Source organism: Cibotium barometz, chromosome 39, assembly GCF_041138505.1.
Source record: "Cibotium barometz isolate CiBa-2024 chromosome 39, ASM4113850v1, whole genome shotgun sequence".
In the NCBI taxonomy this organism is placed as follows: domain Eukaryota; kingdom Viridiplantae; phylum Streptophyta; class Polypodiopsida; order Cyatheales; family Cibotiaceae; genus Cibotium; species Cibotium barometz.
The window spans coordinates 39,547,657-39,560,503 of NC_141084.1; the positions used below are offsets into that span (position 1 = coordinate 39,547,657).

At 37.0% G+C, this 12,847-nt stretch overlaps 1 protein-coding gene across 1 annotated transcript in view; it reads right to left on the reverse strand.

The window, feature by feature from the left end:
- Window positions 1–12,440: 12,440 nt before the first annotated feature.
- LOC147616082 (pentatricopeptide repeat-containing protein At4g13650-like) overlaps window positions 12,441–12,847 on the reverse strand; it is a 3,150-nt gene continuing 2,743 nt past the window's right edge. The window contains exon 2 of the mRNA XM_086778715.1: window positions 12,441–12,847. This exon is cut by the window's right edge and continues 2,375 nt beyond it. The gene's annotated coding sequence lies outside the window, so the exon portion shown is untranslated.

A 12,847-nucleotide genomic window follows, 5' to 3' on the forward strand; every position in this document is an offset into this window, starting at 1 on the left:
GGAGGTGTTTCTCATGAGAATCAAAGATCTTCATGACTAGATGGCTATAATCAATGACATGAGTGTGTTGTCCTTAGATCTTGCTCGTTCATTGTCTTAGAAGGATATTACTGCCTAAGTATGTAGTTTTGTTACAATTTTGAATGTTGGTGTCAGGTTTGCTCCTCTCACATTTGCGGAGTTCAGCTCATTACTTTGGGATGATGAGTAGATGAGGATACATAGTTGAAATGGTGGTGAATAGGATTTCCTGCTAACAAAAGAACAAGGGTAAGGATTGTAACTCTTCAAATAAGAAGAAAAAGGTTAAATGTTTTTGTTGTAACAAGAAAGAGCACATAGCCAAAGAATGTAGAAAAAAGCAAGCACATGCCAAGAATGGCACTCTAAAGATCAAGGAAGAATCAAATCATGGTGTAAAAATAGAGCTATTTGTTGTCATTAAGGAAGTGTGTGGTGAAGCAACTAATGCTACAGCACATGATGGTTCTTGGATCATTGATAGTGGGGCTTCCAGGCATATGACCAACAGGCCAATCCATATCCCTTCTTGACTAAGGTCTCTAGCTATAGATCCACTGCTAGAGAGAACTTCCCTGATCCACTTAAGCACATGTGATTGCTTCTCTCCATTTGCTATAACCACATTGTTGTTTACATCAACCTCTATGGAATCCTTCTTACTAGTGTACACTAACTACTCATCTCATAAAAAGTAATAAACCTATTCACATCTCACGAGATTAGAAGGATTATAATATATATATATATAAATTTCTCAACTAATAAAGATACACTTTTATGCCTTGGGATCCAATTTACTTCTGGCTACTTTTTATGGCACATGTGCATAAACAATGTAGCCAAAAACTTTCAAGTTTGCCAAAAAAGGCGAGTAAACTTATGTTGAAGTGTCATGCCATGAAACTACTATAGTAGGGTTTTTGTTCATAATGTAAATTATAGTTGGCTTAGCCCAAAAGTAATGAGAAATTTGTTTCTGATTTATCAAAGCAAGGGCAACTTTCTACAATATGCTTGTTTTTTCTTTTTGTAACCCCATTTTCTTATAGGGTGTATCTACATGTCAAATTCTTCTTTATCCCGTGCTCTGCTAGATAATCACTAAATTCATTGGAGAAATATTCTCCACCATTCGATATTAGGTATTTTATGTGCATACCTTTGTATTTTTCAACCATAGCCTTGAAGCTCTAAAAATCTATTAAACACTTCACTTTTCTCTTTCATTGAAATATACCCACAGCTCCCTAGAGTGATTATATTAGTGAAGGATACATAATAATGGCATTCTCAGATTGATATGTCGTCTTAGTTGGTCCCAACAAAAACATCAAAATGCACCATACACAAAGGTCTTTGATTGACATTCCTATTATGTGGAAATGCATGCTTAAATTGTTTTCCCAATCAACATGTTCAGACTGTTTTCTCGATCGACATGCTTCGCATATTTTTTAGCCATGGAGGGGAGGGACATTTCTCAAGAAAAAAATATGCTTCGCATATTTTTTAGCCATGGAGGGACATTTTTCAAGAAAAAACCTTCGAGCAGTCTGAACAATGGAAAAACTAATGTGGCTGAATTTTCTCTCATGAAAAAACACATTTTATCTAAATGTACATAAGATGCATATATGCAATGAATTTATATTACATTTTTCTCATTTAAAATATTAAAAATGGTCTTAAGAGAGTGTTTTTCCAACATAAGTACCCTTGGGATGTATTTTCTCTACCAAAAACACCTCTCTAATGAAAATACCCTTTGGATTTCTTCAAAGGGTATTTTCTTCAACAAAAATCACCCGTAGGGGTATTTTCTCAAGTGAGAATATCCTTTGGAGTCCTTGTGTGGGCATTTACTCCATAAAAAATACCCTTGGTGTATTTTGTCTAGTGAAAATACCCTTTCTCCAACAAAAATACCCTTTAGGATCCTTGAGTGGGTATTTTCCCCACCAAAAATACCCTTTGAGGTCTTTGAGAAGGTAATGGGGGGGGATAATTTCTCCAAAAAAAAAAACCTTTGGGGTCCCTTTGTGTGTGTTTCTGTTAGGGGTCATCCAACCATCGGCTGCTGGCTGCTGACGCCACCCTACCTTTGCCGCCTTGTGTATCCATTGAGCAAAAACTTTCTTGTAACAACCTTGTAATTGAATCTTGCCAACGGGGCGGGGAGATGCAAAAGGGAAAAAGAAACACTATCCAGGGATACGAGGGAGAGAGAGGAGTAGGGAGTGTCAACTGTGGACTAGTGCATTGTACTGTGGGCTATCTTTGATTATTGATGTAATTCTTCATTTTATATACTGTGCAATTCTACCTGGTTTCTATGTTGTATCAGTGCTTCCTGTTTAAACATGTCGTCTAATTGGAATCTAAGTCTAATGTCATTCATGTTCGGACGTGATTCCTATCTAGAAACAGAATCAAGAGCTACATCTAGGATCTCATTAGATGCAGGAGCTAACCTCTGTGCTTAGCATAGGCAGATTGGTGGCGCAACGTGCTAGCATTAACTTATTGTGTTGGGCACAGTTGTATTAGGCGCATCTCCTCCGAGGTGGTTTGGAACCACGCGTGTTGGGTCTCAACTAGACAATGATAGTTTTCCCAAGCAAAAATACCCTTTGGGCCCCTTAGAGGGTTTTTGCTTCAACAAATATACTCTTAGAGAGTTGTGAACAATCCCAACACTACCTTGATTTTTAAATCTTAAATAGGAACCATCAAAATGCAAAGACCACTTTGAGATTACTGTAAAATGAGAACAATTAAGTCCCAAGTAACATTGTATTCCAAAATGGAAAGTATGAATGGTTTTGGAGATTGTATCACTTTGGCCATTCTTTGTGCACCAAAGAGAAAAACTACCCATTGTTAATAATATATTTTGTTGTTAAGCATGATGTGAATGGACAACTATTATTGAGGCTGCATAGGTTGATTAGGTAGAAAGGGTGATCGAGGATGAAACAGTTCGGGGAAAGAGATCAATGACTAGGGCTTGAAATGCCAATTTATGAATGGATTCCCACAAAAAGACTCTTTGTTAGAGTAAGGAAGTTAAAGTGGCTATCTTTGATGATTTCCCAAGAAAAACTTGAAATATGCAACCTTACCCAAGAGGCAAGGAAGTTCCAATTTGTTAATAGGAATTGCAAGCCAGCATCCATTAGCCAAACCATGATCCCATGTGCAAACAAAACTATTGGTGGTCCCACTTTATGAGACTATCAATCTAATCCTTGTCATGACATCCAAGCATCATTTCATATCACTTTCTATATGGAAAAAAGAAACCATTGTGGGATTGAGGAAATTGACTTTTGTACAATGACAAAGAGGAAACTTGTCAATTGTATCATTTTGAAGAGTCACTAATGGTTTTTTAATTATAAAAAAGATATTGAGATCAAGTTATTATGGGATGAAAAATAAAAAGATACTCATGAAGAAAAGATTAAATGCAAAGAAAATTGAAGAAATCTTAGTAAGATAACTCTCAACTCAAGAGAGAAAAATGTCCCAAAAAAATTAGCAAAACATAGAGTGCTACAATTTTGTGATTATTGACCCAAATAAAAATTGAGATACCCAAAGATGCGCCTTAAAGCTAGCTTCACAATGGTCTAAACCATGCTAAAAACTGTTGCCGGATCAAAGAGTTATGCCCATTTTACGAACAAGGAATAAAACTATCCAAAAATGTTTTTTTCTATTTAATTTTCCCTACAACCCAAGGTCAATTCTCCTTCATATGTTAATGATTTGGAGCCATCTAAAGCTCATTTACCTCATCAAAGGATGGATAATACACACACAAAATGAATTTAAAAACCCATGTAAAGGCATACAAATCAATCGAAAAGAGGTTTTTTTTTTGTTCTTTTGACGATGTGAGAAAAGAGAGTTAAAGGAAAATTAGCATGACCATGATAGGGTTTCAATAGATAGAATCTCTTGATCAAATATGAATAAAATTGACCAAATAAGCAAAAAGAATAGGAAAAACAAAATAATGAGAATACTACCATGTTAGGAATTGGCCTTGAAGACTTCTATTTGATTCATGTCGGGTTCACCAATTTAGGGAGTGGATCCAAAATCCCTCTTGAGATGGGATTAGAACTCTCAACACCTTTCAATTACCCAAGCTCACTATGAAATCTATCTCTACTCATAAATAATAACCATTGCACCTTTCAATTATCCAAGCTTGCTATGAAAGCTCTCTCTACTCATAAATAAGAACCATTACACCTTTCAATTATCCAAGCTTGCTATGAAATCTCTTTCTGCTCATAAACAAGAACCATTACACCCTCACAACAACTAGAGAAGAGAGCCAAATTAGGCATAGCAAAAGATAAACGTTACTAGCGTAAAATATTCATTAAGAGTGGACATGTAAATACAAAAGGAATAATCCTCCTTATATAGAAAATTGAGGCATCATGAGCCCATCGGTACATGCCATGGCAGCCTATGCACATAAGGGAAACAAGGTGAATTGAAAGAAGCTAATCCATGCAAGTGGTAGATAGAAGTGGATTTGAGTGTGAATGGGACAACTCTCAAGTCAATAGCCACTCCACACCTCATTATTACAAGAAGACATTCCATAATATTAAAATAAGATTCGTTTCCAATCCCACTTTAATAGTCATATTGAGGGTGCATATTGAGGTTTTTTTTAGGGTGCATTAATTAGCTACAAAAATGCAGCTAATGAACATTGTGACTTTAATAATAAAGGCTTTAAAACTCATTACATTAAGACTTAAAGTTAAATTGCAAAACAAGTACAATAACAATAAACAAAGAATAAAAAAATTTAAAAACTATCAAACAGTTAATCAGGGAAAAAAAAGTCAATTACAACGAATATGAACTCAAGATTAGTTAATATATCGACAATTAAAAATATAAGAAAATTTAAAGAAGTACAATGTTGGAGAAATGCCGACTATATTGATGAGAAAATATACATGCCATAGTGCAAAGACACCATAGTAAAAGTAATGTACAAAAAGTAACCATCTTCCTTGTGAAAAGCAGAGTATTACAAACGGAGTCCAAAGCAAACTGTAGAAAACCAGACTATTCCAGTGTATGACATTTTTACTGACTAAAAAAAAACCTAACTAGAGAAAACATTCCTCTTCCTCTGTGTTATATGTTTTCTCACAAACAGAGAGATAAGATTGACTGTAATTTGGCTCTGCTTGGGAACTTCCATCATTATCATCTATAAATAATAGGGTTGTTCTGACTCCCAGGCCGCATGTCGGCATCTGTTCCATTATTCCTTAGATTTTCATCTTCATTACTGTCTGGATGTTGATACAGTGGATCAAAATATCTCCCTCTATCCCAGCGTTCTCTACAAAGAAAATCTCATCAATTTCGATGCATTGTGTTAGGTGAGGCAATTTCATTACCTTCCAAATCGCTGACCTCCTCCTGCTCATGCTGTTTCCTGTCTTTGGTATTATCCAGGACGTAGCAGGGTAGTAATTGCCTGTGTGCACCATTTTTAGAAGTGTGCTTTCAAAAGTGATGCACCTAGCTTGTTAGATACATAGTTGTCCATAAAAACATAGGCTCTCTCAAAAAGATATACAGGAGACAAACAAACTTTATTTTTAAGATCCGCATGCGTAAAGCTGTCTACCTCTAGTTATTTCTTCTGTCGATACATTGTGTGAGAAGAATTTGAAGTGTGCTTTGTGAAGATCTTTCATGATGCAATAACCGACGATGCCTTCGAATGTATGCATTCGAATCTGTCGTAGCCCTCTCTCTGCACATGACTATGGCTCCTTCTGGTTTACAAAACTCCCATCCTAGCTATCGTCTGATGGTTTTACCAATACTAATGTGAAGGAGCCATGATAGTTATCACCATTTGGAAATGGAGGTGATTCAGAGTACCTCCTTTTTCAAGGACAAACAAACCCTTCAGGCATTCCATCCTAACAAAATCTTCTAGTGGTTCCCAGGAGGGAACATTAATATCTCTATTCCCTATAGCAACTGTTACAGAGACTTCAAATAGTTTTTTTTTTCTGATAAAAATTTAGGGATTTTGTGAACATAAGGTTCAGACTCTGTATTCATATCATTGGGTAGAGGGCCAACAGAAGGTGGCAGTATTGGCTTTTTTCCTTTTTTTGGAGCTTTAGACGAACTTGCAACTGAAACAAGATGCAAATGTACTAATAAATCATCAAGTGACATGAAAAAAAGACATCAGTATAATACTTCATGGGCTACATTACATCCACACTTGAAGACCGAGCTTTCTACTTCAATGCACGCAGATTGCGAACAATGAAAGAGCCTTCTGGGGGCATCACAATTCTAGACGCTATGGGAATGCATTCAGCTCTTAGAAGAGTCGTCGATACAGAAGGTTGAGCCTCATGACACAACAAGGATGTACAAGATGGACTGGGTCCATGTGTCGACATAACATAGACGAAGAGAAAGGGCCTCGATCTATTTTCATTATATTACTAATGTCATCAAAGGGCTTTCTTTTGGGAGGCATCATAGTTATTACAGAACAGAAGCACTATAGAATTGAAGTAACTAAGAAATAATTATGCTCAAAGTTCTTAAATAAGCAATGCTATGTCTAGAATAAGAAACCCACAGCACAGTATGGGTTGAATGATTCGTACAGCATACCAGAAGAAGAAATCTAAACTTCCAAAAAAAGAAACATGGTGGAGACACAGCTACATGCACATGGCAAAGTTTCAAATATACGTGTCCCTTGCATGCACATGGCAAAGTTTCAAATATACGTGTCCCTTGCATGTGCATACAATCCAGAAGGCGGAATAAACAGTTAGCAGCAGTGAGAAATAGCATGTGTCATTTTGATGGTTGCATGTGCTATCTATCAATGCGAAATTAAAAAAAACAAATTAACACAAGTTACAACGTCTAGAAGCAATGCACGTACATGTTAAAAATAGTAGCAATGCACGTACATGTCAAAGTTACAATTTTTTTTGTATGAATTGTTGAGTTACATCCGACATGAAATCAAAAAAAGGAAACTAAATGATGAAGAAGAACCACGTGGACCAAATAAAATTCACAGGAACGTGAAGATCGGAGCCCATGATGCAAATAGAAACAGAGTGCATCCACAACCACGAACATACAGGTCGACGGCCCTGTCAAATTCACAAGGTCGGCGGCCCTGTCAAACATATTCACAAACACGAATGAAAGCAAAGACTGAAGAAAATTACAAAGACTGAAAAAAAATCATACACAATTGACGAGCATGGGGAGCAATAGCTCCCATACGTGATGACTGACAAAGACGAGCACCAGGGGAGCAACATCTCCCATACGCGATGACCAATGAAGAGAACTACACAGTTGACGATCATCCATACACAGTTGACGAGCATGGGGAGCATGAGCACCAGAGAAACCTCGTCAATCAGATGGAAGAGCAATGGGGAGCATCATCTCCCATACGCGATGACCAATGAAGACGACTACACAGTTGACGATCATCCATACACAGTTGACGAGCATGGGGAGCATGAGCACCAGAGAAACCTCGTCAATCAGATGGAAGAGCAATGGGGAGCATCATCTCCCATACGCGATGACCAATGAAGACGACTACATAGTTGATGATCATGGATGATCGACAAAGACGAGCACCAGAGCAACCTCGATCGGCGGATGGAAGAGCATGGGGAGCAGCATCTCCCATATACAATGACCAATGAAGATGACCACTAGAGAAAGGGGAGTAGTAGCTGAAGATGACTCGCACAACAATGTAGTAGAACGGGAACAGTGCAAAAAAAGATGACAACCAAACGGACAAGTGCATCGAAATTTGAATGAAATTAATGTAGACACGTGTTCAAACATGCAAGCACATGGTGAGCATGAACATTAGGCATAACAAGTAATCGCCAGCGTGCCAAAATTCCAAAAATAACAAGTACTTAATAAATAAATAGCCCCCCAAAAAATTGGGCAACAAGTAATCTCTAGCGTGCCGAAATTCCAAAAATAACAAGTACTTAATAAATGAATAGCTATTTTTTTTGGGTACAACTCACGGGTTTCTTAATACCCATATCATTGGCAATAGCATCAAACCCATAATTATTTCCATTAGAAAAAAAACTAAACTGTTTGAAGTCTCTGTAACAGTTGCTATAGGGAATAGAGATATTAATGTTCGCTCCTGGGAACCACTAGAAGAATTTGTTAGGATGGAATTCTTGAAGGGTTTGTTTGCCCTTGAAAAAGGAGGTACTCTGAATCACCTCCATTTCCAGATGGTGATAACTATCATGGCTCCTTTGCTCATTAGTATTGGTAAAACCATCAGATGATACCGAGGATGGGAGTTCTGTAAACCAGAAGGAGCCATAGTCATGTGCAGAGGGCTACGACAGATTCGAATGCATACATTCGAAGGCATCATCAATTATTGCATGAAAGATCTTCACAAAGAACACTTCAAATTCTTCTCACACAATGTATCAGCAGAAGAAATAACTAGAGGTAGACAGTTTTACGTACAGACACGTAGATCTTTAAAATAAAGTTTGTTTGTCTCCTGTAAATCTTTTTGAGAGAGCCTATGTTTTTATGGACAACTATGTATCTAACAAGCTAGGTGCATTACTTGAAAGCACACTTCTGAAAATGGTATGCATAGGCAAGTACTACCATACTACATCCCGGATAATACCAAAGATAGGAAACAGCATGAGCAGGAGGAGGTCAGTAGGCGATTTGGAAGGTAATGAAATTGCCTCACCTAACACAATGCATCGAAATTGATGAGATTTTCTTTGCAGATAATGCTAGGGGTAGAGGGAGATATTTTGATCCATTATATCAACATTTGAACAACGACGATGAAGATGAAAATCCAAGGAATAATAGAACAGATGTTGACATGCGGCCTGGGAGTCAGAACAACCCTATTATTATAGATGATAATTATGGAAGTTCCCAAGCAGAGCCAAATTATAGTCAATCTTATCTCTCTGTTTGTGAGAAAACATATAACTTTAAAAAAGCTATCATGGATGGTGATGAGTTTGTCCCACTATCACCTTCCGTCTGTAAATATGTTGGGCTTACAGAGGACGAGGGATGTTTTCTCTAGTTAGGTTTTTTTTAAGTATGTAAAAATGTTATACACTGGAACAGTGTGGTTTTCTACAGTTTGCTTTGGACTCCGTTTGTAATACTCTGCTTTTCACAAGGAAGATGGTTACTTTTTGTACATTGCTTTTACTATGGTGTCTTTGCACTATGGCATGTATATTTTCTCATCAATATAGTTGGCAACCGATTGGGGATCCGTGCAGAGGAGATGGGGCCTTTATATGAGGCTAACATGGCTTGTCCTAGGTATGTCAAAACCCATCACTCTAACATTGTACTTCTTTAAATTTTCATATATTTTTAATTATCGATATATTAACTAATCTTGAGTTCATATTCATTGTAATTGACCTTTTTTTCCCTGATTAATTGTTTGATAGTTTTTAAAATTTTTAATTCTTTTTTTATTGTTATTGTACTTGTTTTGCAATTTAACTTTAAGTCTTAATGTAATGAGGTTTGAAGCCTTTGTTATTAAAGTCACAATATTCATTAGCTGCATTTTTGCAGCTAATTAATGCACCCTAAAAAAAAACCTCAAAATGCACCCTTTAAAAAAACCTCAATATTCATTAGTTGCATTGTTACAAACAAACAAAATACTATCTTTGGACCCTTCTAGCTTGCATAAGGATTCCAAAAAGAGATGTCAAAAACTATCCCACAATCCTTATTGAGTGTGGAGTCTTTAGAAAGGACTCTTCACACACAAATAAATGCTAGAGCATCGAATGTGGAGTCTTTAGAAAAGGAATCTTTAAACACAAACTGGTGCTAGAGCACACTCGCTAGATCACACCCAGAGTAAGGCCTATCTTTTGAGATCACACACTTTGATGTTCCTACCATCTCCAAGCCAAAAGATGAAGTGTATAGAGATTATGTTTAGCAAGCACTTTCTGCACAATATGATGATGTCTGTATAGAGATTATGTAGCAAGCACTTTCTTCACACCCAACATGATGATATCTTCCATGTCACAAGTATTCATGCTTTTCTAGGGTTTAACCAATCACAATTTTGATTTTTAGCCTCTTCCATTGATTTTAGGGCAATAAAATCCTTCAAAAGTATTTTCTAGGGGTTTTGAGGCAGTTTGAGGGTTTATGTACCTTTTTAGTTTTTGAACTATCCATAAAGTCCGTATGTACAAGTTTGCACCCTATTCGTACTCTATACCAATCCATACAGATCCATATGGCCTTGCAATGGAAAGGGGGGAAGAGAGAGAGTCGCTTCCTTGACCTGTCTTGTAACATGCTAATTATGCAAAAGGGTGATTAGGAAAGATTAATACTAATCACATATGCAATCATGATGAGTAGAGAGAAGGAGAAGAGAGAGACTCTTTACAAAACCTACTCCTAATGTATACTATTGAATGAGTGAGTGATTGTAGATCGCAAATCTGACTCTTGAATGCTATGCATAAACTAAATGGTTATTGTCCTCCTTTGTGTGTTAGTGGATGATGTGGAGGTGTACTTGGCTGGATCTAAATGTTATGGCTACATGCCCTTGTTCTCGACTCTATAATCTCTATCTCTGAATGCTTACAAATGACACATGACTTTTTGTTTTATAGAGATCTTGATAGCAAGTCGTATTCATGTCAGTTTTGCCTTTTTTGACCTGCATAATAATGCCTAGAATATGATATTTAGCCTCCAAACTTTACCCAAATAGTGCTCTAACTAATGGTCCATGTCATGGGCACCTCCAAGCACCATTTAGGCTCTTAAAATTACTCCAAAATGCCCATATATAGCCTCTAACTTTGCCCTTTAGGCGGCTACAAGAAATTAATCATGTCTAGGTGTGAGATTCCCTCCTGTCAAACTTAGAGCACTAGGGCACACCATGCACCTTTTGATTTGGTCTTTGTGTAGGCTCACCTCCCAACCTTTTGGGTCAATGTTACCTCTATTAGAACCTTCATTGGAATTGCTAGCTCTTCTTCTAGCTTCTTTGTCAATGGATGCTCTTTCGACATGGGAGACCCTTATGTCCCTTGGAAAACTATTGTAGTACTATTCTCATCCTCTTCCATAATGGATTCACAGACATACTTGAATGGTTGGAATTACTGCCTCCTTGGAAATCTGCTATTCATTTGAGATGAAACTACTTGCGTTGACTCTTGTTTGGACTCTTCCACCACCAACATTATTAGGAGCTCCCAATGGTCTATGGTGAATTCTCCACTTTTGTGTCTACAATCTTTGTGGTGGTTGATGTTAACATCATGGTATGAGATGCATGATATTCCAACTATAACATTTTATAAGTACGAGATCAGTTTGAGAATGGTATACGGAAGTTAATGCACATAAATAAGAGGATTATACGAAAGGCATGGGATCACACTAAACTAGGAAAGAAAATAATTCAAGAATTTACACCAAACAATTCTGAGCAAATGCCTCATAGAAGCAGGATAATGACAGATCGTTCTAAGAAAACCCAACTAGTTATCCCAGATGTCTACAAGCAAGTGGACATTTTTAATGAGGTTAATACGACATTGAAGCGTCTCAATCATAAATAAGTGTTAACATTAACATTTGGTAGGATCTGGAATACAGAATTCAAGCATGTTAGCCTTGCCAAAACAAGTGAATTTCCACCTTGCCAAAACAAGTGAGTTTTCAAAATACACTATATACATTGGAATAGAGACTCAGTTGGGAGCCACAAAGCGCTATGATGAACGTAATAGATTGATGCGTCAAAAAAAATGTTACAACAACTTAGTACTATGCTTAGAGATTGACCTCGCAATTAAATCCTGATGAGTACTTGTATATAATATATGATAAGATGGACAAGAAGAAAACAACAATCCTAAGATTGAAGGTCCATTCCAAGGAGATCGATAAGTCAACACAATTGCCAATGTTACTAACAGGAATGATAACCCATAAATATGAACAAGAGCACTATGGACATTTTGTTTTTCGACTTATGTCCATCTAATCCAAATTTCACAATTAGCTTGCACATTGTTGAATGCTTTAAACTCTAGAAATGATCTTGATCAACATTACCCACATGATGGACACATGGATAGTTATTTAACTACATTTAATGATGTTGGGATAGCAACAGAAGTACTGAACACAAATCCTAGTTCAAAATTCAAGTTGTTGTCAAAGAATTTAATATTGCAATTGGAGAAGTATGCCTCAAAGAATAAGAATCAGTATTTGTTCACCTATCTGTCATTGTTGGTTGTCCAAAAGTATTTAAGACGGTCCAGTTAGAATTTTTAATGTTAGTCATATACATGAGGATATTGATGCAATGTTTACACATTGACAAACAGGTTGTCATCTATTGTGACAACCTTAGCAATATACAGTTGACAAGAAACCCGATTTTTCATGCCCAGACCAAACACACAGAGGTCCACTATTATTTAATTAGAGAGGGTCTTAACAAGAGACATTGATCTCATGTATGTTAACACAAAGGAGCAGCTAGCTGACATTTTCATGAAAGCCCTGGGAGCAGAGAAGTTTCGCAGATTCTGGACCATGCTTGGAGTTTTAGAGATGGAGTTGAGCTTGGGGGGGAGTGTTGAGATGTCAAGCTGAACACAAGGTGACCGTTTCCGTCACTGGCATGTTTTGATAGTTTGGTGACATG